At 43.8% G+C, this 21750-nt stretch overlaps 1 protein-coding gene across 1 annotated transcript in view; it reads right to left on the bottom strand.

Annotated features, from left to right (window-relative positions):
• The window catches only part of PRDM1 (PR/SET domain 1), a 102399-nt gene that overhangs the window by 26010 nt on the left and 54639 nt on the right, over positions 1-21750 (bottom strand). The window lies entirely within an intron of this gene.

The following is a 21750-nucleotide window of genomic DNA, read 5'->3' as shown; positions in this document are numbered from 1 at the left end:
ACGCCTCTTTTGCAGCGTGGTAAGAAAGCAAGCGCTGATCTTGCGCAGGGCAATATGTAAGCCACTGTCCGGGAGCACGCTGGTGATGGAAGGAGGATTGGTATAGCAATTAGCAGACCCTGCACCCCATTTTTTAGCTCCGATCCAAGTCAGCATGCTGGCTGAAGGAAGGACATCCTGTGATGATGGCATACAATGTCCTGTTTGTTTATTATTAAGAGCATTCCTGCTTCTCATTACAAAACAACCAGATGCCTTACTTCCTTCAGTGGTCCTGTCTCTTCAGCGAGGCGTCCTCGGGCCGAGAGGAACAGTGATGCACAATTCCATTTATAGCCATCTACAGCCCAGTGTGAACGCTAGCTGCTTCACTGTGAGGCAACTCTACTACTTTTCCTTCTTCTCCCATGTCCGCGAGCGTATTTCTCATCGCCTTCCCGGCACTTTACGTGGCAGCTAGTTTCACATTCTTTTAAACACACGCACGCTTATATTTTGGGGTGATCTGGGTGTTACGTATTTCTTCACAGGAAAAAGGGAGAAAGAGGGAAAAAAAGCACATTTTATGCAATCAGGTGCCTGTCTGTCTCTCTGACGGGTGTACACACATCCCTTTCCCTTAACCTGCTCCTCCTCCCTCTGATAAAAAGAAGTGTGGAAAGGATTATTTGCCATTTTCAGTCTGTGATGCTGAGAATAGTGTATCTGTGTAAAGACCTTCCATATGCGCTAACACAGGAGGGCTCATGGCAGCAGACATAAGTAGGGCAACTGCTTGCAAGTGAGTGTCCTGGCTTAACTTCCACCATGGTGTAATTCCACAAGAGAGGTGGCCCGAGCACTGGGCCGAAGGATATAAATGTAATTGGATATACCCGGTAAAACCGAGGCGCATCCAAAATGAGGTCTAGGAAGGCTCTGAAGTAGGAAGAACCATTCATTAAAGGAGAGAAATCCGGCCTACTTGATTGGGTTAATTAACTGATGCTGAGTCACACTGCATAGAACAGAAAAACAATGTAGTCATACTGAAGGTGATTATTTTACCGAAAAATAGTCTCACTCTGAGAGGCAGCTGTTTCAGAGCTTTTCACTTCCCTGTTAGTTTGAAAGAAAAGGGGGGGGGGGGCCAAGAAAAAAGGGTTGATGTGTTTCCTTCAGGGGTTGATCTTCTTAATGTGAAGGAGAGCAGGAAAAAAGCAAATCTGCCTTTCAAGGAACTGAGAATGCTTTTGGGCTGGAGAAGAAGAGGAAGCAGAGATTAGATCAGATCAGATGAAGTGAAATACTCGACAGGAGGATGCCAATATCCCAGGTCAGTGCGGCTCTCTCCCCGGAGCCTGGGGAGGCGAGTACAGCCTATGAAGCCTACGGACTTCAAATAACTCTGTGGCACACTCCGAGGCTATCCTGAAATTAGCTCCAGGTGTCTCAGGGAAGCTGAGCCCAGAACTACTGTAGCGCAGCAGAAGGGATTTCACTGGTGTGCAGGTTTAGCCTAATGGTGCCTGATCTGGAATAAAACTAAGTTTATCAAGAAAGAAGAGACAGAAACAAATTGTTACGAATGTGTACTAAAGTAACAATCACAAAGGAAACTCTGCCATTAAAGAAATATATAGACTGACCTTCTGACCTTCCTCCTTAATAGAGAAACATAAAAAGACGCCCTGTTCAACCAGCAGTTTTCTGCTCTTTTATAGAAATCTTTCATACCAGTAGCCGCTATTGTCTGGAATGTGCAATCTCAAAATGTTGTTCATTTCAAAAAGAACATTTTTAGTCATATTTTCATTTTTTCCTTCTCGCTCATAGAAAACCTCAATTACCGTATTAATCAGCATTTCTCAGGCAGCGCTCTCTGCAGCAGCTTTCAGCCTGGCAACAAATCATGAATGGCCCTAACAGCTCTGATCTCAGAAATCCCCATCCATTTCCTTTGATGCTATCACCACTTCAGCTCAACAACAAGCCTGCGCGACTCAGCCTCAGCTGCCGCTGCTGCTGCTGCTGTTCTCCCTGCGCCTGCAAGAGCTGTAATGCTAAGGGGAAGACGGAGGGAAGGGAGCTGGCTCTAATAGATGAAACTTCTTTAGAAAGTTGGAGGGGAGATAAAATGCACACAAGAGATTAAAGCAGAGTCTCATTTTCACATCCTCCCCTTCCCCTTACCCAAACAAGGTCAGTGGCAGATTGACCACATCAAGAGTAACTACCAGACCCACCCCCATTTCCCACTTCCTGCATGTAGGCATCCTTGTGCTGGTAAACATTTGGGGACCAGTTGTGGTCATTACTCGGAGAAGGTACATGATGTAGTTGCACGATTCCACATCTTTTAAAAGCCAACTGAGAAATCAAACTCAAAGAAGAACTTGCTTTCAAGTTCTGCTGAGATACACTTGTGTTTTGGGGCCATGTTTCTGAAAACGTGGTTGCTGTCAGATTCAAGGGAAAGAAAGAGACGCAGCACGCTCTAGCGACTGTGCAACATGAAAAGTTAAAGCCTTCTTCTCACAGACTGGCCTGTCCTTTACAAAACACAGCCTATAGGCTTCAGATACAATCTCAGAGGCTTTGCATGCCCCAGACTACTTCAGCATGGTATTGCCTATAAGGAGAGAAATTAAAATTGCACTTGAATCTACATGAAGGTTTTTCCAAGGGCATTTGGGGTGGTGTATGTTGTAGCCAGGAGGCTTTTGAATTAACACACGCAGCTTTCAGGGACTGCCTTTAATTACAGAGCACCCTGGTCATTGCCTCCTAGCACTTCCAAATGCCTTTACGTTTATTTTTGTCTCGGCTGTGCAATACCAAGAGCAGATCTTTTGGCTGTGCTCTCAGCTACTGCCTAGTGCAAGCCTTAACATCTCTTTTGATTTCTGTTGTTTTATCCTCTCAAGAAATTTTCCTTAAAAAGAGAAAAGAGGAGTCAAACTAAAATACTGTATCCCTTTTTGTTTCCAGCTAGGCGTTATTAAAATACTGCTCAGATGACTTATGAATAAGCCAAAACAACCCTCCTCCAATGGAAAAACACATTCTTGCAGCACACAGAAGCGAGAACTAAGCTTCAGCCATTTCCTCTTGTTGAGGCTCCAGTTTGAGAAGAAGGAGCTGAGGCTGTCTGGGCCTGCTGTCGGGAGGGCAAGAAGTCACTGTGAGAAGTTGGGTTTCTCTTTGCTGCGAACGCAGCTGAGCAGCAAAGACGAAACAGTCTTAAGCCACTCACTCTTGTTTCCCAGGAAGCAAGCTGGGGTGAAGGTATTGAGAAAGCAGCAGCAGCAGAGGCTTTGTCACTGCACTTTTTTTTTTTTAATCGTGGGAGAAGGCAGCAGACTTCAGGGTCTGGACTAAATGTAAGGAGCCATCTCCTTGTCCCTTATGAGAAGGGAAATGCGTCATAGCAAAGACCACAGATGTTCCACTTTTGGTTACCATCAGCCTTCCCATCCCACTTCTGAGCGATGGTGGTCTTGGGAAAGGTAGGGATGATAGCCAGGAGCCCATACAACAACGCTTGCATTGTCTCTGCATGTTTCTACCAACCCAAGTTTATACCAGACAAGAAAACCTGAGCACAAAAACCAACCTTCTACATCCCAAACATGGACTTTTGAATATTCTGTCCATAGCAACTGAGTCTGAGGAAAAATGAATGAAAACAGGCCAACCCATTCCATCCACTTTCCAATCTTACTGGTGACAGAGGACTGAAAAAAGGGTGTGCTTTGGGAAATTTTCCTTTAAAATAGGCTGATTTCCAGATTGTTATGGAGGAGGGATGGGATGCTATACAGGTATTAGAAGGCTCACTCCTGTGAATATTTCAAAGACATCAGCCCCGCAACAAGCTCACAACAATCTGAAATAATGAAACCACCTCAGAATTAATTGCATTAATTCAACTTCCATGTCTCTTCCCAACTTGGCAGTCGTGACATTTTTGGGGGTATTCTCAACCTGCCTGGTAAGTCATAGTGATATGAACCACAGTGAAACTTCAGGCTCTGTTGCTGCACAATTCAGTTTTCATTTCAGATACTCTTCAGGCTGCCCAATCTCATGGAGTTGATGAACACAGCGGAAGGAGGGTGAGATCCACGGGTGGAACCACGCCACTTTTCTCAGACAAAGAACTGGCCACGGAGCGCGTTTCAAAACAGATTAACAAAAACAACAGCTACACACCATGACAAAGAGCATATGGTGGAAACGAAAATATTTACCCACAGATTATCACAGATCCAGCAACGCGACTACTGTGCATCTAGGACCAAAGGATTCGAAATACTGACTGTATGTTTAGAGCTGATTAGGGAATCTGGCAGGGGTGGGCTGAAGGACCACTTTTTAAGCTTCTAAGAGTACAGTTGTCATTTCTCCACCTTTCCTACCCCACGGTGGTGAAATAACAGTCTTTTCATACCTGTGTGTTGGCTGGGGGAGGGAAGAATTCCTCTGCTATTAAACACAACTTCTCATTAAATAGTTGACACCTTATCCTTCTTTAAATGTTGTAATGTTTACTTTGCAAAACCCAGGAAAGCTTTTAAAATAAAGATAGCAGAGAGATTCTTAAGCCGGGTGTCCTTGCTTATCTGCTCTTTATCAACCAGCTATTGTTTCTGGAGGAGCTCGTTGGGGAAGGTGGAGCAAAGGGGGTTAATGTTCAATAGGTGTCTATCAGTTCCCCTGAAGGAATAGGGCTGCTGACAGAAGAGCAACACTGGGCTCTCAGCTACTTCCTGCAGAATGTGACAAACCAGAGCGAAAAAAACGAGGGCTGCAGCTACTTCTTTTTTTTTCTTCTTTTTTTTCCTCCCTCTCCCAAAACAACTAGTTTTAAGAAAGACATTGTCCTTAGGAGAGATAATCCCACAATAGAGAGTCCATTAGAGGTATTAAAGCATTGGCAGCGCCTGATCTACAAGAAGGGCTCTGTCCTGACAATAGACAATTAAAGCTGATAAATCTGCACTACTTGTTGCCGTTCTAATTCCTCGTAATTGTATGCTACTTGTCCCTGCCTCCTGCGTCCAGGGATGAAGCATGCTTCTTTAATCTCCAGAGCACCTGACCTAGTTCCTATGTGGTCTTTTCAGGACCTGTTTTCTTCCCATCTGGACTTCTTCCCTCCTACTCTCCTTTCCTGCTTCCCTCCCCTAAGCATTAAGAAGAGGTTACGATAGAGGGCACAGAAAACACCAGAGCACAGCACCCGGATCAATAATTCTGGAGCCCCAGACAATGCACTAATCTGCAATAACAGCTAATCATGGTCAATTTGGCACACCAGTGATTAAACTGTACTTTTCATTAGGCTCAACAAGTAGAGCAGACGCACACTGACAATTCAAATTGCCCTATCAGTAAGAGCTGCCAAACTCGTGCGCACTCCTGGCGTTTGTAGCTGCTGCATGGCTAGCCTTGCCAGACTAGGTACTTTGTGGGGGCTTATCTTTTTCTTTTGAGGTTTTATGGACTGCGACTCTTAGCTGCGTTTTCTATAAAAAGCAAGCCCCTGCCTCACTTTACTACAATGAGTTCTCCTAGTTAAAGGGCTCAGTGGGTGAAATTGTGATGTGCTGTGCAGGACACTGAAAAACGATCATCGCAATTGCATGTTCCCTCCTAGTGCTGAAAATATTCTTGGTTTTATTTTACGTCTCAAAGATATTTGGTGTTTTTCTCAAATTTTTTTTTTTTTTTTTTTTTTTGAAAGAAAGCTTGGAAGCCTACTGGTGACAAAGCAGAAGCATCAAAATGTGCATGACAAGACTTAAAAGAGAAAGTAAGTAAAAATTACCTTGCAGCTATTTATTTTTCAAACTGAACTGTTCAGCCAACCTCACAAAACATTTGAAGACTGAAGAATGGTTTGGATTTTCTTTTTTTCACCAGTAGGTGAACAAGCCACTACTGTGTTCGCTTTAGAAATCTACACTGTTATTAACCCTTACATGCCATTTTGATAGTGACCTTCCCATCACCCTCATAGAACAATTTCTTCTGACAACAATTTCTTCTGGATACAATTGTACCTAGCGGACCCATTTTGCAAACTGCCCTGAAAGCCTCACTCAAGAGTTTACCACAATCTTTAAAGCACAGCACCAAATTCCAGGACTCCTAGAGACCGACCCCACACACTCAGGGGTCTCCTTCTGTTTAACTTTAGCTTATCATCCTTGTATTAACTTGAAGAAGTGTTAAAACTGCACTCCAAGTTGCTCTTAAAAAAAAAAAAAAAGGCAAAGAAAAAAAAAGAGTGTGGAAGATGTCAAAGGAATGCAGGAAATGTCTATTCTACTATTAATATTAATGAATCCCTAATGCATTTGCAACCCACTTGAGGTAAGTCAGTAGAGTTCTTCTGACAGCTATTTCTCATCAAACTACCACTGCTAAAGATGTTGATGCTTTCTCTTTTGCTTTGTAATCTTTAAACCAAGTGTAAATCGCACCACAGCCTACCACAAAATAATGTATTTCATCCTAAGTGAACACAAAGTCCTGGAGACAGAGGTTTAAAACAGCGCACATGTCCGCTCAATTTATCATTTTGAGATAGGAAGCTGCCGCAACAAACAAAACACCTCCTTGAAAGTGGGACAGCAGCAGATTGCGGTGCAGAAAGCTCTGGGATCTTTTGTTTTCCTGGAGAGAAACAACGAGGCTTTGCAGAGAAAGACAACAGCCTCCCCTTGCTGAAATCTAAATCAGTTCATATAAGAAAGCCTGCCAACTGCTAGTTAGATGGTAACAAAATATTGCAGATAATTCACTTTTCACGATAAAGCAGAAACAAGCAGGCATGCAGCACCCAGCAGGGGCTCAACTGATAAAACGGTGTCAAACTCAAACCATTTGTCAATTGGGAGGGAAGAGAGCAAGCTGAAAGATGGACTCAGGAAGTAGATTTATCTAGTGCGACACATTAACTAGTATAAATACTAAGGAAAAAGTAAACACATTTACCCAACAGTATCTCCAGCCAGCAAAGAAAAGGCTTCTGAGCCTCAGACCCACGCTGGCCATCTAACCACTCAGCTGTCAGCTACAACAGCAGTAGCATTTTTCTTCTTGTGCAGGATTGCAATGCCATTTAATTCATGGCACTAAAAGGTTTTATTAAAAGCGTACATTATAATTAAGCAAGACAAAAGCGTGACTCCTCTGCTGTTTTACTCTCCTCCCTCCACCCAGCAGCCAAAACAATAAAACCACCTTGGCAGCAAACAAGTCAGGTAACATACCCCGGAGAAGAGCGCAGATTTGTTATATAATAATTTACTTTGTGCCTGGCTTGCTCAAAACTGCCTTATGAGAAACTTCTGTCCCGGAGGCTCCCGAGGCAACGGAGGGGGCTGACAATGCAGGTCAGGCACAGTAAGTCGCCAGCAGCGTAATGTGGGGCACACAAACAAACTGGAATAATGCCGGGCAGGAGGGCTGTTTGGATGTATGCTTTCCATTGGAAAGTCTAAACAAATAACACGGTTTATGGGCAGCACTACTCTGCTGCAACCACCGGGAAGAAGGAGAACAGTTCAAAGGGATTTAGGATACCAACCCACAGCTATGTATGCACACCTTGTGCTGGCAACCCGTAATATCAAAGGATGGCATGTCACATCAGCAAACCATTCTAACACTCATTCTAACACGAAACACAAAAATTAACAGCAAAGTGAGTCATCTGCATCATGCCCCCCCCAAAAAAGAAAAAGGAGTTAATTCATAAAGCAAAATACAGCACAGTTCTTTGTTCAGCTGTACCTTCACGTGTCCACACAGCACAGGTTCCCCACCTCCAGCTCATGCATCTCAGGATTTTAGTCCATATGGAAAGTCTGTCATTCACTCTCACACCCTTACACACACCCGCACGCACGCACGCTCGCACACCCGTACACGCACACCACACCCCCGCTCTCGCTCCCCAACACACACTGCCTGGAACCGCTCCGAGGATTTTAGAATTTCCTCTTGCTGGCAGATTCCTCCCTCCCCTCGCATCCACTCCACCCCGTTGTGTAATTAGGCTTAACAAGAGCAATTAACGAAACAAACTCCTCTCCGCCTGGTGGCCTGATAATTCTGATTGTCATAATGTATTAAGATGTGTAAGCCAGTTTAAAATAAAGGTAAATTACAACATTGCACAAGAGCCATTTTGCCCCTATTTTTACTGCTTTTATCATAGGGATAATGAACATTCAGCCACGCCTTTAATTTAAAACAGAAAAACTATAACTCATGTCCGAACAGCAGAACTCAAAATTGTCACTTTTGGACCAATGAGAGTGTATTGGGTTTTTGCTAGTTTATTAGTGGGCACATCCCTCCTCCTATGCACAGCAAACTCCGTAGAAACATTATTTTTCTTTTTGGAATTACCTAGTGACCCTAAAATTTCTAAGACATAAAATCAGGTTTAAATGCCTCTTCTGGCTTTACAGACATCCATGAATCACTGGATTTTAATCGTTCCTTTTTCCCTGCCTGGTGTCTAATGGCATGATACGGGAGGCCAAAGCCTCAAAATTTTTCTGATGTTTTGTCCATCCACTTTCAGTTCACTTTCCTTCAGCAATCAATTCAAAGAAACTTAGTGTCAGAATCATCAAAAAAACAACTGAGGACTAACTGATTTCAGGCGGTCAGCGGAGAAACTTTGATGTCCTTTGATTTCAGTGAGCTATGGGTCCAACCCACACAGAAAATTTACACACAGCCTGAATTCATTTGGAAAACATATCTAGTTCTTGTTCTGCTTATGCACTCTGGGAGCATGTAATTAAAACTGTCGACATAAAATTAGTAAACATATCAAAATCATAAGCACACAGAAAATTCATGAGCAGAAGAGAAGACCAGAAAATAAAAACCAGTTTGGTATGTGATATGGACGCAGGTTCATATGAACTGAAAAAATATTCTGCTCCCTCAGATACGTATAACCTGATTCACACCACCATCTGCCAACTAACCACAAACAATTAAAAAAAAAAAAAAGAAAGAAAAAAAGGAAGGCTGGTGTTGCTAGCGTATTGTTGGAATCCTGCAGTTTCTGATAAGCTAGATATGTTTTCCTAAGTCAATGATTTCATCTCTGCTGGGTGTCAACATTTGCACAAGAATAATTTTGGGGGTCAGAAAGACATGAGCAAACGAGATTTCAAAAGGTTTCATAAGAGTGCAGATTGCTCAAACACAGGGAAAGGAGGGTTTCAGCTTCCAGAAGTTCACTCTTCTGCTTCTTCATTCCTCCTTCCCTGAAGCTGAGTCAAAGTTCTGTAAAAACCTACAGCAAACCATCAGATTTGCAAGACAACAGCCTCACATAAAAAGCCACGCTTTGCAGTGAGACAAATGCTCCAAAATGACAGTAAAGAAGACTATTACGGTGCAAAATCAGGCACTCTTTCAAATGGTAGGAGATGCCAGGTGTAGAATTGCATACAGAAACTCAGTTCTGCACTCCTGGCATACGACGCACCATCTTTTTTTCCACCAGATCTCTTCCTCGTTCAGTGTTTAGAAAGCAGAGTGCTGAAAAAATTTTTGCAGATCTTTTCTCTCTTCTTTCTCCTTGAAAGGCCCAGAGCCTTACTTTTACCACAGACCGTTCAAATGGAAGACAAACCAATTTTGTCTTGTATTTTTTCAATTTGCTCATCGCAACAGCAGCACTTGAATGCCTCACAAAGATCAAATAATGACTAATCTGATTTTCACAATACCTCCCCCATATGCTGATGAAGATATTATTGCTATTCTCACTCTGCAGAGGGGGTATGGAGACACAATGACATTAACATCAAAAGTGTACATTAATTTTGGGATGCAGAGCAGCCGATTTACTCAGCACGGCGTATTACTTTCTATGTTCAAAGCACTTCTCTTCCTGGCATCTGTGATGGCTCCGTATTTTGCAGGGCTTCACATCAGGCACCCAGAAGGTGTCAAAATTAATGACCACCTGCAAAAGGCTTTGCTGAGGTGAACTGTCATGCATTTTATTCAGAATCACAGGCAGAAATAATACCTGGTTCCTCAGAGCAGAGCTCACCTGCCCCGAGAAGAGCAACACTTCTTCCTACCACGGCCGTTTTACTTCCTTACGCTGCAGCGAATGAGATGGGGGGAAGAGGTGTCTCAAAGATAACATTTTATTACACCACCCCAATTCATCTCCCCTAGCAGGCTTGTCTGATGCCTAAATGAGGCAAGTAACCAGTAGAAAAAACAATAATTAAATGAGTAATTAAAGACTGGATCATAACGCATAAGAGGATCAAATTGGGGTTAGGCAAACAGACTGAACTCTGGAGAACTTGAGTTTGCAATTTTAGTAATGTTCTTCAACAGTTTTTGTGCTGGTTTTTGAAACTGCAAATAGAAAAAGCAGAGATCCCATGACCTCGCATCACACTGACACCCACATGGATCATCAGCAGAGCTGGGATATCCTGATCTGCCACGGGCAGACTTCTGCAGGGAAGCTAGCAGACCTGGCTCAGAGCAACCATACGGTTGTTTTTGGCAAGGTCCGCACGAGCACTGGAAGGGATAGGACGCTTCTGCGGGTGGGCTTCCCCAGGTGACGTGCTGGAAGCAGAGGAATGACTGTTTGCAGTCATCTCGGTGTCACGCCAGGTTTGGTGTGGAGTTTCTTCCTCCTCTCCTCTCCTCTCCTCTCCTCTCCTCTCCTCTCCTCTCCTCTCCTCTCCTCTCCTCTCCCTCTCCCTCTCCCTCTCCCTCTCCCTCTCCCTCTCCCTCTCCCTCTCCCTCTCCCTCTCCCTCTCCCTCTCCCTCTTCTCTCCTCCCATCCTCCAGACCTCGCCTCAGACTCCTCATTGGTTTCCTTGCCCAGCAAGTCCTCACCTTGTTCCTCCTGACCCCTCTTGTAGTTTCCCTTTCCAGTCACTCCCATTTTCCTCTCCCACACCCAGGCTCCTTGTGCCAAGTCTTCTCATGGAGCCAGTTTCAGTCCCTCCTGCAGTGCAGGTTCCTCACCTGCACTGCGCTTCTCTCCCTTCCTGACCTACACAACTGCGGTGCACTCTCCATCCCCGCCTGCCCCTGCCCGCTGACGAGCAGGCCTGGCCTCCACGGCCCGAACAGGTGTAGTCGAGTCTCCAGGCACCTCCTGGTGCTCCTCTGCAAGCACGTAGCGGTGAGCTCAGTTCACACGTCGAGCAGACATGGTGTCAAGCCAACTGGAAGTCCTGTGACTATGTTAGTATGGCACTGAGCCCGAGCTAATAAGCCCTGGTGAGAAGCCGGATATATTAGCTTGGGCTTAGCACCGTGCTAATGCAGGCAGGCAGCTTTTGGATCAGAGCTGGCTTACATCCCACCCGCTTTTAACACCGAGCTTGCTCGTCTTCGTCTACAATAACCTATAAAGATAAATCCCTTGGTCTTGTACCAACCTTACTCTCAGTTTCCCTCCTCCCTGACACTGCTGATCTCCAGGCACAGTCTCTCCTCCTTCATAATCCCCTCCAGGTTCAGCTCTTGTCCATAGGCTTTTAAAAAACAGCTCCTTTTGATGACTCTCTGGCCTCAGGACAGTTTGCAGTAAGCATGCACTGAACACGCACTCTTCTGCTCTCAGTTCAGGCGCTCAGTTCTAGACCCAACAGCGTTCACTCGTTGAAGCGAGCCGTGATGCCCTCCTACAGCTCCTGGGGGGGCTGCTCTGCCAGTCGTCTAGGTTGGCTTCTAGATCAAAAGCAATTCTCCTGGGTGTGGGAGTCAGGGACAGAGGTGGGGACAGGACTGGTGTGTGTCCTGGTCTTGCTCTGACAGAGACCCAATGTCAGGGAAGCACGCGTGCAGATCCAGGAACCAGGAAGTGCTCCTGGCAGAGGGACTGTATTCAAAGCATGCCTGATAACAACAGCCACCACTCTCCCCTGCCACATATGGTGTCCTTCCCCGGGCCAGTGAACCTGCCATTCAAACTTCTGCTCCAAAAAATGGGGGCTGTCATGGTGGAGATTACTTTTCAAAAAAGAAGTCATCACACTCTTAATGTTAGCAACACGATTTTTGTCATAGCCAAGTTCTTGCAAATGGCAGAATAGATTTTGGGGAAAAATACAGCCTGAGGAAAGTAAAATGTAAGAAACAACTGAGCCACACGTTTAGAAATTGGTAGATTTATGAGCACCTAGAAGTGGGATCTCCTAATGCAAATGGTCTGTCTATCTTAGCAACAGGTGATGCTACCAGCCCTGCTTATGCTAGAGATCAGTTTCCTGAGATTAATTTTAGGGGGATGTTATTGAACATTCTACTTTGTATGAGAATGAGAATATTACCATTGCACACAAAACACATGGAAAGCACCTACACAGATTTAAGCCCTATTTCCTCGGCCTGCTATTCCTCTTTCAGTGGCCCAGGCCAATGCACTAGAATTGTATTAGTTATGCAACATGGCAACGTTTGATAAAGACAGAGAGGATGCTCCTGTTCCAACATGTTTACATAAAGTGCTCCTTTTCATATACTTTATCCTACAGGACAATGGAGACAAAAAAAATGCTGATGCTACTATTTTTCATCACTGTTAAGATTAAAAAAATAAACAAGTGACTACCTAATTGCAGTAGTTTGCTGTAATAAAACCAGATCCATAAGTGACTAATCTCATCACGAAATAATAATAATAAAAAAAAATTTTGAAAGATTAATTTGCACCAGTCTGTTCCGGCATAACCCTCATCTAAAATTATTAGCACTATGTGCACACAAATCAGGCAACAAGGAGTAAGGGAAGCTTGCAATCAGACCTAATGTCTTCCCTTCCTCTTAGCCCCCAGTACAGGACAGCCACTTCCTTTCTACAAACGCTTCGCTCAGATCTGTACACAAGACAGGCCACATCTTCCGGGGAGGCTCAAAGTCTTTGCAGACACACAGTTGCCTTCAAAGCATCACTGGAAATCTGTGTGGGAAGACTCTAAAATGTTAAAACCATCCTATACTCTTTTCTTCTAAGCCAACAACAAACCCGCTCTAAACTTATCTATCACTTTTCTGTTCAGTTTATTCCGGGCTGCAGAATAAACTTTCTGACTACTAAAAAAGATGCACAAATACATAAGCTGGACCACACGTGCAAAGGAAAACAACAGAGAAAATCTGTATGTCCTTTCCAGAAAGACAGTTCTCTTCTAGAACATTAAAATTATGCATAAGCTTTTCGTCTACTATCAAAAGCAGGCAGAAAGAAGGCTGGCGTGAAAATACTGTGCTTCAAAATGTAGCTTATCTGTCCTAAACCTGAACTGACTTACCTTTTGGATCAACACTCTGTTACCATCTTGCCTGATTTTCTTCTCCCAAAGGTAACCGCTTGCCCTCTGGCAGATTCACAAGTTATTTAAGCCATGATCTTCAGTCGTAAGAAATCCCCAGCTGAAAGTTTGCTACGGCACTCGTAACCACAGCCCAGAAGCGAGCAGGACGCGACACTGCTCTTCCTCGCGTGGCGCTCAGGCAGCCAGCCCGTGCTTGCTGCCTACAGATGAGAGATTGTCATGTTTTCTCAGTTTCCCCATTTCTAACCTGAGAGCTGCCCTGTGCAGCAGGATGACTTTCAGAAGACACATGCTTTGTACCCTCTCCTTGCAGCCAGATGTCCTCTGCAGCCAGTTCATGGCTTTTGCTTTGTATTTCGCAATAGCTTCACAATTTCGGTAAAAATTCACAGACCACTACTACTGAAAAAAGTATGTATTATTCCTAAAGAAGGTGGAGATGCCAAAAGATCTGATCTCATTTAAATCCTCTGAATTTCTCTCATTTCACATTTCTTTCTGACTGTCAAAGCCAGGCTTTTGCCGGTCCTATGTATAGATAACTGGATCCCTTTGAAATATGGTCTAGCTGACAAGGTGTGGGGCAGTACGATCGAGATGCTATTTCCCTGAAATACCTGGCACATTTGCAGTGCGCTAGGACACCAGAAGAGCGTAAATTATCACAACTCACTGCAGAGAGAAGAGTGAACAGACCGAACAGACCTTCGGAGGCTCATGATCAGTTTCTGAGGACGGATGCTGTAACCCCACAGATAACAATGAGGCTGGGTAAATTGGTTTAAGTCTAGCGAGGATCTAAAGACAAACAGGTACCAGAGATTCTGTGTATGTATGTGCTGGTTACTGAAACAGGTAAGACACATGGAAATATTTTTTCAGATTAATTTACATAAAAATAGATTTGACTTTTGGATGTACAGTAGACATGATTTTGCAAATCACCACGTCAAAGAAATCTGAACGAAATCCATCTGCATGCTTATAAACATGTAAAAGTGTTTAAGGGACACAATATATTAAAAAAAAAATCAACAATAATGCTTAGTCCATGCTTCCAATTATATTCTTTCTTCAATTAGTCTTGAAGAAACTAACACCTCTATTAATCATTTCAATTAACTCCACGCACCACATGACATCCGCACCAGCAGCCCATATGTTGCGTTCCAATCACCCAAATATTAAAGCCTTTTTAATTGATTGATCTAAAGAACATTCAACAGGCTCAAGGTGGCAGCCAGCCAGGAAATCCCAAAAGAAGATGACAAAAAGGTGGGGGTGCTAAACCAGCTTCCCAATTTGTTTTTCCTCTTCCTCCAGGGTTCACTAAGTTAATCCAATCACAGCCCATAAAGCCCCTTTTTAATAAAATAAATAAATAGATAAGAGAACACACATGTTGGCTTTCCCCCAGAGAAGCCCCCTCCGCTAAAGCCGGAGAGCCATCCTGTTAAGAAAGTGCCGCATACGAGGGTGCATTTTTTATCCGGCAGAAATATTTAGCTTGGCCGCCCGCCAGGGAATGCTGAAAGAATAGACTGAATTAGGGGATTTACCTTCCACGTGTTTGGCACGCGTCATTAGAGGCTCTGAAGAGCCTGACTCTTTCGCTCTCTCACTCTCTGTTTTTTCTCCCCCCCGCCAGAGCTTTGATGCAGAGAATAAAGTAAGAGCTATAAGAGCAGTTGATGTGTTGCATTTCTAAGTGTTGGCACGGTGGCTTTTGTTCCGTCGAAGAAAACTGATGCCCAGTTTCTGAAGGTAAATTATTTTTTTTATTCCAGTCAGGTATGGGATGATAAGTTTCAAAAGCATTCACTTTAACACAGGGAAAAAGCATGCTATTTTTCTTTCTCTCTTTTCCTAAAAAAAAAAAAAAAAAGTTTTTGAAGTTTTTCGTAGACAGCTTTAAACTTGGAGAAAGTGGCTTAAAAGTAAATTCCTTAAGTGAAACTCCAACCACAGAATATTTTAGGAACTCATTTGAAAGGTTAGTTTTGTAACAATAACCCATGCATTGCTCTGTCATTTGACTTTTATATGCTGTCATGTGGACTTACATTATTTTAAAAAACACTTCTTTACATAAGTACTTTGATCCGGCAAATACCTCTTAAGATCTATAACCAGAACACATTAGTCAAGATGGTTGGCCCATACTTCAAGTAATCCATGCACCTTCCCAGAGTTTCTAATTTGTGAAGGGAAAGACGACATTGTAAGTTAGCCTCTGCCCCTCTTAACTTACGGGGGGGGAACCCAAAAAAAACCCCAACAGTTTCCAGCTGAATAAAAGCATGGAGGCCCTTAAACCAACAGTAAATGCAAACATTTGTGTCTGGCACACATGCCAACCCTGTTTACAGGGCAGAGTTTTGCAGAACAACTCCCAGTGCCACCAACACCCATCCGCTGAACTGGTGTGAGCACCGGGCAGAGAGAGCCCTGCTGCAGCTGCCTCTGCTGTACTGTCTCATCACCGTATCAGATAAACGTAGGCCCTATTCACACGTGGGTTTTATCATTATTGATTCAAGCAAATCAGTTTAGAAGCTATTTGTTGACATGCTTACTCGAAGCAAGGTTCAAGCAGAGTTTCTGAACTGGTGCTGGCTGTTATCTTTATCCCGTCCGCTTGCAAATAAATCTGGGTCTGACTTTGGTTCGGCTAAATTCATGTCACCAGATGACAGCATGTGATTTTTCATCTCTCTTTCAGTAAAACTAGTTCATTGTGCCTTGCATATCAGGAGATCCCAGGGGCTACAGAAAAGCAACTAAAGGGATAGATACCAGCCCTCAACTGAAAATACAAGATATTAACTGCAGCATTGGAAGGGTGCTGAGGACCACCTCCTCGCTGAATGTAAAACACCTCAGCTGTAGGGACCTCCTCATAGCTGAAGGGCAGGCCCATAGTTTATCACTTCTTAAATAAATCATTCATAATTCATAGCCAGGTTGAAAACCACACAAATAATGAGCTCTCAGTATTACTCAGCGGAAAGTGAGAACTGGAGTTTTCCACCCAAACCCGTAAAGGCTGACAAGCTCAGACATGTTTTTGTGAGCTCCTTCCTGGACCTCACGTTTTTAATTCAATTTAAAGCAAGCTAGGCAGCCACTTCCCCCTGTCTTTTAAGTAAAGATGTTAACCTCTGTGCTAATAATACAACTACCCCTTCTTTCATCAAAGGCTTCAGCAATTGCAGAGGCTTTCTTTTCATCACAAGGAAAAACTGCAAAAATAAAGCTGCCTAGTTCTGCTGCTAAGAGGGCAGGTTTGCCTCTATACACTGCCTGGATGCCAGCCCGTGGCTGAAGCAATGCTTTATGTTTCCCGCAGAGCATCTTTGCTGCTATCTCCAAGCGACTGGCCGTGCAGCACTTGACTACTGCATGCCAGTAGCAGTAGGAACTGCAACAGAGAATTCCCCACCGGTTGTTTCCACCTTATCAGAAAACAGTAAGTGTTCTGGACTGACAGTCCCAAATGGGATAATTCCTCTGCGCAAAGACTGCAGAAAAATTATACTGCAAAATTAAAGTATATAAATATACTGCAAAGACTGCAAAATTATAGAAAATAATTGTGAATTAAGGTGCGGGTGCTGCAGGCTCGCATTCCACGACAAAGCACCATGGGGCAGCACACGCTTTTCCATGCAACCTGTAAGCAAAGGCGTTCTGTGCTCCCTGCTCCCCAGGCACAGGGCTGCCTTCCTGGAAAATGCCCGCCAACACAAAAGGTGCATCTCTCTTATCTCTGCCCTCCGTCATGTATGATCACAGGAATATCCGGGTGTCCGCGCCTGCGACTGGGAACTGCCTGCCTGCTTTGCCTCTTGAGTGGTTACAGTGAGGCCAAGCGTGTTTCAGTACTGACTGATATTTTGAAACTTAGGCCAAATTAACAGAGAGCATTGGTCGGACAATAGCAGTTCGGTGGCAAATTGCTTATGTATTTGTCATAATTGCAACAAACTTGTTGTGTTTAAACACAGCCTGCGACACTTATCATATTTACAGATTAAAAATACGACCCTTATAAGTGAAATAAAAGACCTCTTTTTTTTCCTCCCTACATCTCCTCCCTCTGTGTTTTTAATTAAAACCACGAACCAACACATGTATCCATCCTTCTTTCTGTAATAGTTTGGGATTCCATGCTCAAATACTATACAGATAAAACGAACCTGTATGTGTTAGCAATTTGCAATGCAGTAAATTCTCCTTTCCAAACCTGCCGCCTTCATTAAAATCTTATTTGCTTGATAATCTCCTTTGATCGCTAAAGTTATAAGAAGCCCCCTCCTCTTCTTTTGAGACTATCAGTGTAGCTTTTGACCAGAGAGCGTGATGAATTAAATGTATGACAGATATGACAGGTGAGGAGTGCTTGGAGAGGGCTTAAACAGCAGGGATAAGACAAAGCCCCCATTTAAGAACAAAACCCCTACCCGATGGCTAGCCCATTAATGACCAACCACTCTATTTGTCCTGGTGGATGAGGAGCAAGCTGATACTACAGACAAAGCTTTGTTAGCCACGGGGCTGTTCTTCAATCAGGCCACACAACCAACTAATTGAAATGCCCAATTTTCCCCCCTCAGGATTTGATATACAAGCTAGGGGTTTTGTAGGTATACTCTTTTTTTCCCCCCTTCTTTTTTTCCCTATAATGTATTAATACAGCTGGACTAAGTGGAATTACAGCATATAAACCTGAAAATCTATCTGCAGGGATCCAGCTAAGCCCTGGAGAGAGACAAGTCCAGCAATACAAATCCAAGGAATTTTGGAAGTCAATCCATTAGGATTACTAGGCCTTTGATTTTGGAAGTCGCAGGCTCAAAATATGGAAGTGATGAACTCTCAATCTTCCTTCATTTTAGCCTCTTTTCAGAGGACTTACTGACCCCATTTTTTTCTATTAAAACACATTGATAAATGTGGACAGAATTATATTGGTTTTCCCCTATATTTGCAATGAAGGAAGACAGGAAAATATCTGCTTTCCCGAATTCATGGTTAACATGCCCTTTAAAATTTCATATGTATTTTCTACATATTTAGAGTTGTCACAAGCAAAACTCATCACCCTTCTCATCAGCTAAAGACTGCTCTCCCCCTCTTCAAAGTTAACGTTAATTTTCAGCATGCTGTGCTGTAACTAAACGAGGAGTTTCAGGCTCTAGTTACTTTAAACTACGGGCTGCCTCCCAGAGGTGAAGAAATCTGTGCCCCCCTGCAGACCAGGATTATATTCTCAACGGGCAGTCTCCTACTTTAGCCTACCAATCTGTGGTTAGCAGTAGGCCAGCAGTTTCCCGAGTTAGGTGCCAAAGCGATATTCATTGTTAAACCCAACTGTTAAAGAAAAGAAAAATCAGATTATAGGGATGCAGCAATGAATCTGACTTTATCTTTGCTCTGGGTATAATGGAAAACACTAACTGAAGCAAGAAGAATTTTCACTTTCAGAAGAAATTCAATTTTTATCTCTTTGTTCCTTCCTGTCCTGCCCTCGCAGTGTGCTGTAGCTGAATCACAGGTGCTGGTATCAGGAAACCTGCATTCTGTTCTTAGCTTTGCCACGGGCTTCTTACGTGGCTTCTGGCATGCCTTGTACCCTCTCCGTGCCTCAGTTTCCTTATATAAAAATGCAAATATTCCTACCTATTTCAGAAAGAGTGTGGTCTAGTGGTTTAAACCACAGAATCAAGACATCCGAATTCTCAAACTGAATACGGTATCAATTTCTGCTGTGGCTTTGAAGCAACTACCCTTACCTACCCAAGGGGTCAGCTTCCCCTGGAAAACGTTGAATGGCCAAAACCCAGGCTTCCCGGTAGAATATGCGTGCTGCTTTTCAAGTGAGTGGTATTTCTGGCTGGATGAGAGGCTCAGCCTCACCTTGCAGCAAGACTGCTTACCTGGAGCGCAAAAGAAAAGACGGTCCGCAAAAGAAAAGACGGTCCGCAAAGCTTTTGGGAGCTGCTCTCACTAGCAGGCTACGGTGACCGCCTCTCCGAGCGCCTGTCCCCAGGCCACCCAGCAGAGCTGGCCTGCCTCTGGCCCAGCCATTACAGTCCTAATGCAGCATGTGGAGGCGTGAGGCTAAAGTCCCAAATCTTCACCAAGCGGGACAAAGGGCTGAAACAATAGCTTTCCCCTTCCCCAGGGAGCACTCTGTAACTTTTGGCTATTTTGCAGCAGACCAGTTGGTCTCTCACGCTCTCTCCTCCTCCACTTTTCCTCCGTGAAAAAATCCCCAAAGTTTTGAGTCCATTCCACTCAGAACAAGTAGCAATTTGAAAACTTTCACAGGGCAGAAAAAGCATTTCCTGCCCGGCTCTATCTCATGGCTCTCTGGCTCACTGGACATTTGCAAAGGTTAATTAAATAATGCTTAGATATTCCTAATAGACAAAGTCCCAGACAAGTGATAAGCATTAACATTATGAAGCATAAAAGGATCATTCAGAGAGAATAACCTTACAGAAATCTAGGGGAAAATATTGTTAACCTCACAGAAATATGCGTTTCTTCACTATGGACTCCAATAAAGCTAGGCAAAGTTGTTACCAGTATCATCACTAACCTCATACTGAAAAAGACAGACTGATTTTCAGGAAAAGACCATAGGGACTCAGATCAATAAATTAAGGGGGAGAAAAAACTCAAAAAGCATTAATCTCGGGTATTTTGGTTTTGAACATGCAGATCTGAACGGAAGCTGTGTTTTTTTAGACAGCTTTCCAATCTCCCTATTAGATATAATGTTATAGTCTTATTACACATGTTGCCTACTAGATGTGCTCTGACTTTTATAGATGTCAACCCCATTTCTTAATTCAAGACATTTGTCTCTTGTGATCTCTGCGCCTCTGGGTTAGAGTTCCAGCCAAAGAGGTGAGCCAGCTCGTATCTGCAATGCAGCCATAAAATCCTCCAGCGCTACATCCCCAAAAGCTGCTGCCGCCCTGCGAAAAGGCCTGGATTTTGTCTGTCTGCAGCTCAGCACCCAGAAAGGACATTTTGCAGAAGGGCTCGGTGGACATCCAGGAAAACTGCTTTCAGGACCTTATCTGAAGGACAATACTTAACTTTCACCACCTGGGCCTGGCCCCTGAAAGGAAACAGTCACACTCAATTATTGTCTTTTTCTAGACAATTACTATTTAATCAAACCTCCAGCTGATATTAACTGGTGGAAAAAAGGCTATTTTTAGTCAGGACAGTGATTCCCCCTCACTCCTTTCATCTATGAGTAATGTATTTCCTTTTGCTCTCAGTACCACAAACCAGTCCACACCAGATGCTCAGTATTAAGTAAAATTAAAAATGTGGGCATCATACCCTTTGAAAGATGCTTTGAACTCAAATTAATATACCTAAACCCACTACTTAAATTAAAGATATCCTGTCTCTCTGCTGTGTAGTTTTCCCTTTTATCAGAAGGGGAGTTTTAGTCCATTTAAAGGTTTTTTGGTTCAGCTCCACAGACCACACTCTGACTTAACAACACATTGTAATTTCCTTTTAGCCACAAGAATAAAGAAAATGTATAGAAGCAACACCATAATCTTGTCAAGCACCCTCTTTTGTTTCCCTGAACAAGCCTGATCGAGAAAATGTGAAGCCCAAGATTTTTAAGATGTTTAGATCATGGAATACTTTTATTGAAAACAGACATATGTATTTTTATGCATCTACTGATGTACCCCCACACATAAAATATATGCCTACTAAATTCTCTTATGGACAAGAACAGAGCAGTCTGCAACCTGCAGAGGTTTTGCAGAGTTCAGTCCCCTTGCCTCAGCATTTTACCTTTTCCAGACTTTTGCCCAGAATCCGTGTGGACACTCGAGCAAGCTCCGCCAATTCTCACACCCAGGGAAGTAACAACCGGGGAGCGCCTGCACCCAGACTCACCTGTGAGCAGGGCTCTCTAACTGCTGTCAGAAGCAAAAACGTGGGAGCAATGTAAAATACACTGATTTCTCATGTACCTCTATGGATATATAAGAAACGGGCTCCTGCGCTGCTTGTGCCATTTATTTGCATCTTTAATCTTTTTCAAAACACGATGAGTTAAATGCAACTGCTCCGTTTCTGGAGAGCTACAGGACTCGATGCAGTCTGCTGAACATACTCAGACTTTGCATTTTATAAGCAAACACCGTCCACCTTCACATTCAGTCTATCCCCTCTTGATGTCACCCTTGATGTCACCAGTGACAGCACTCAGAGGACAGGCAGAGCTGTGAGAGCTGCCCCTTCCCTGTGGCGCTGAGCCACGGAGCTGCGGGTGCCACGGCAATGGGGAGCTGGCCTTGTTTTGGGTCCCGCGGGACCGTGAGGCATGCCCCGATACGCACGGCAAGCCCTGGGG

This window comes from Mycteria americana, chromosome 3 (genome assembly GCF_035582795.1).
Source record: "Mycteria americana isolate JAX WOST 10 ecotype Jacksonville Zoo and Gardens chromosome 3, USCA_MyAme_1.0, whole genome shotgun sequence".
Taxonomy (NCBI): Eukaryota; Metazoa; Chordata; class Aves; order Ciconiiformes; family Ciconiidae; genus Mycteria; species Mycteria americana.
The sequence above is the reverse complement of the archived record's forward strand: the minus strand, read 5'-3'. Positions and strand labels throughout refer to the sequence as shown.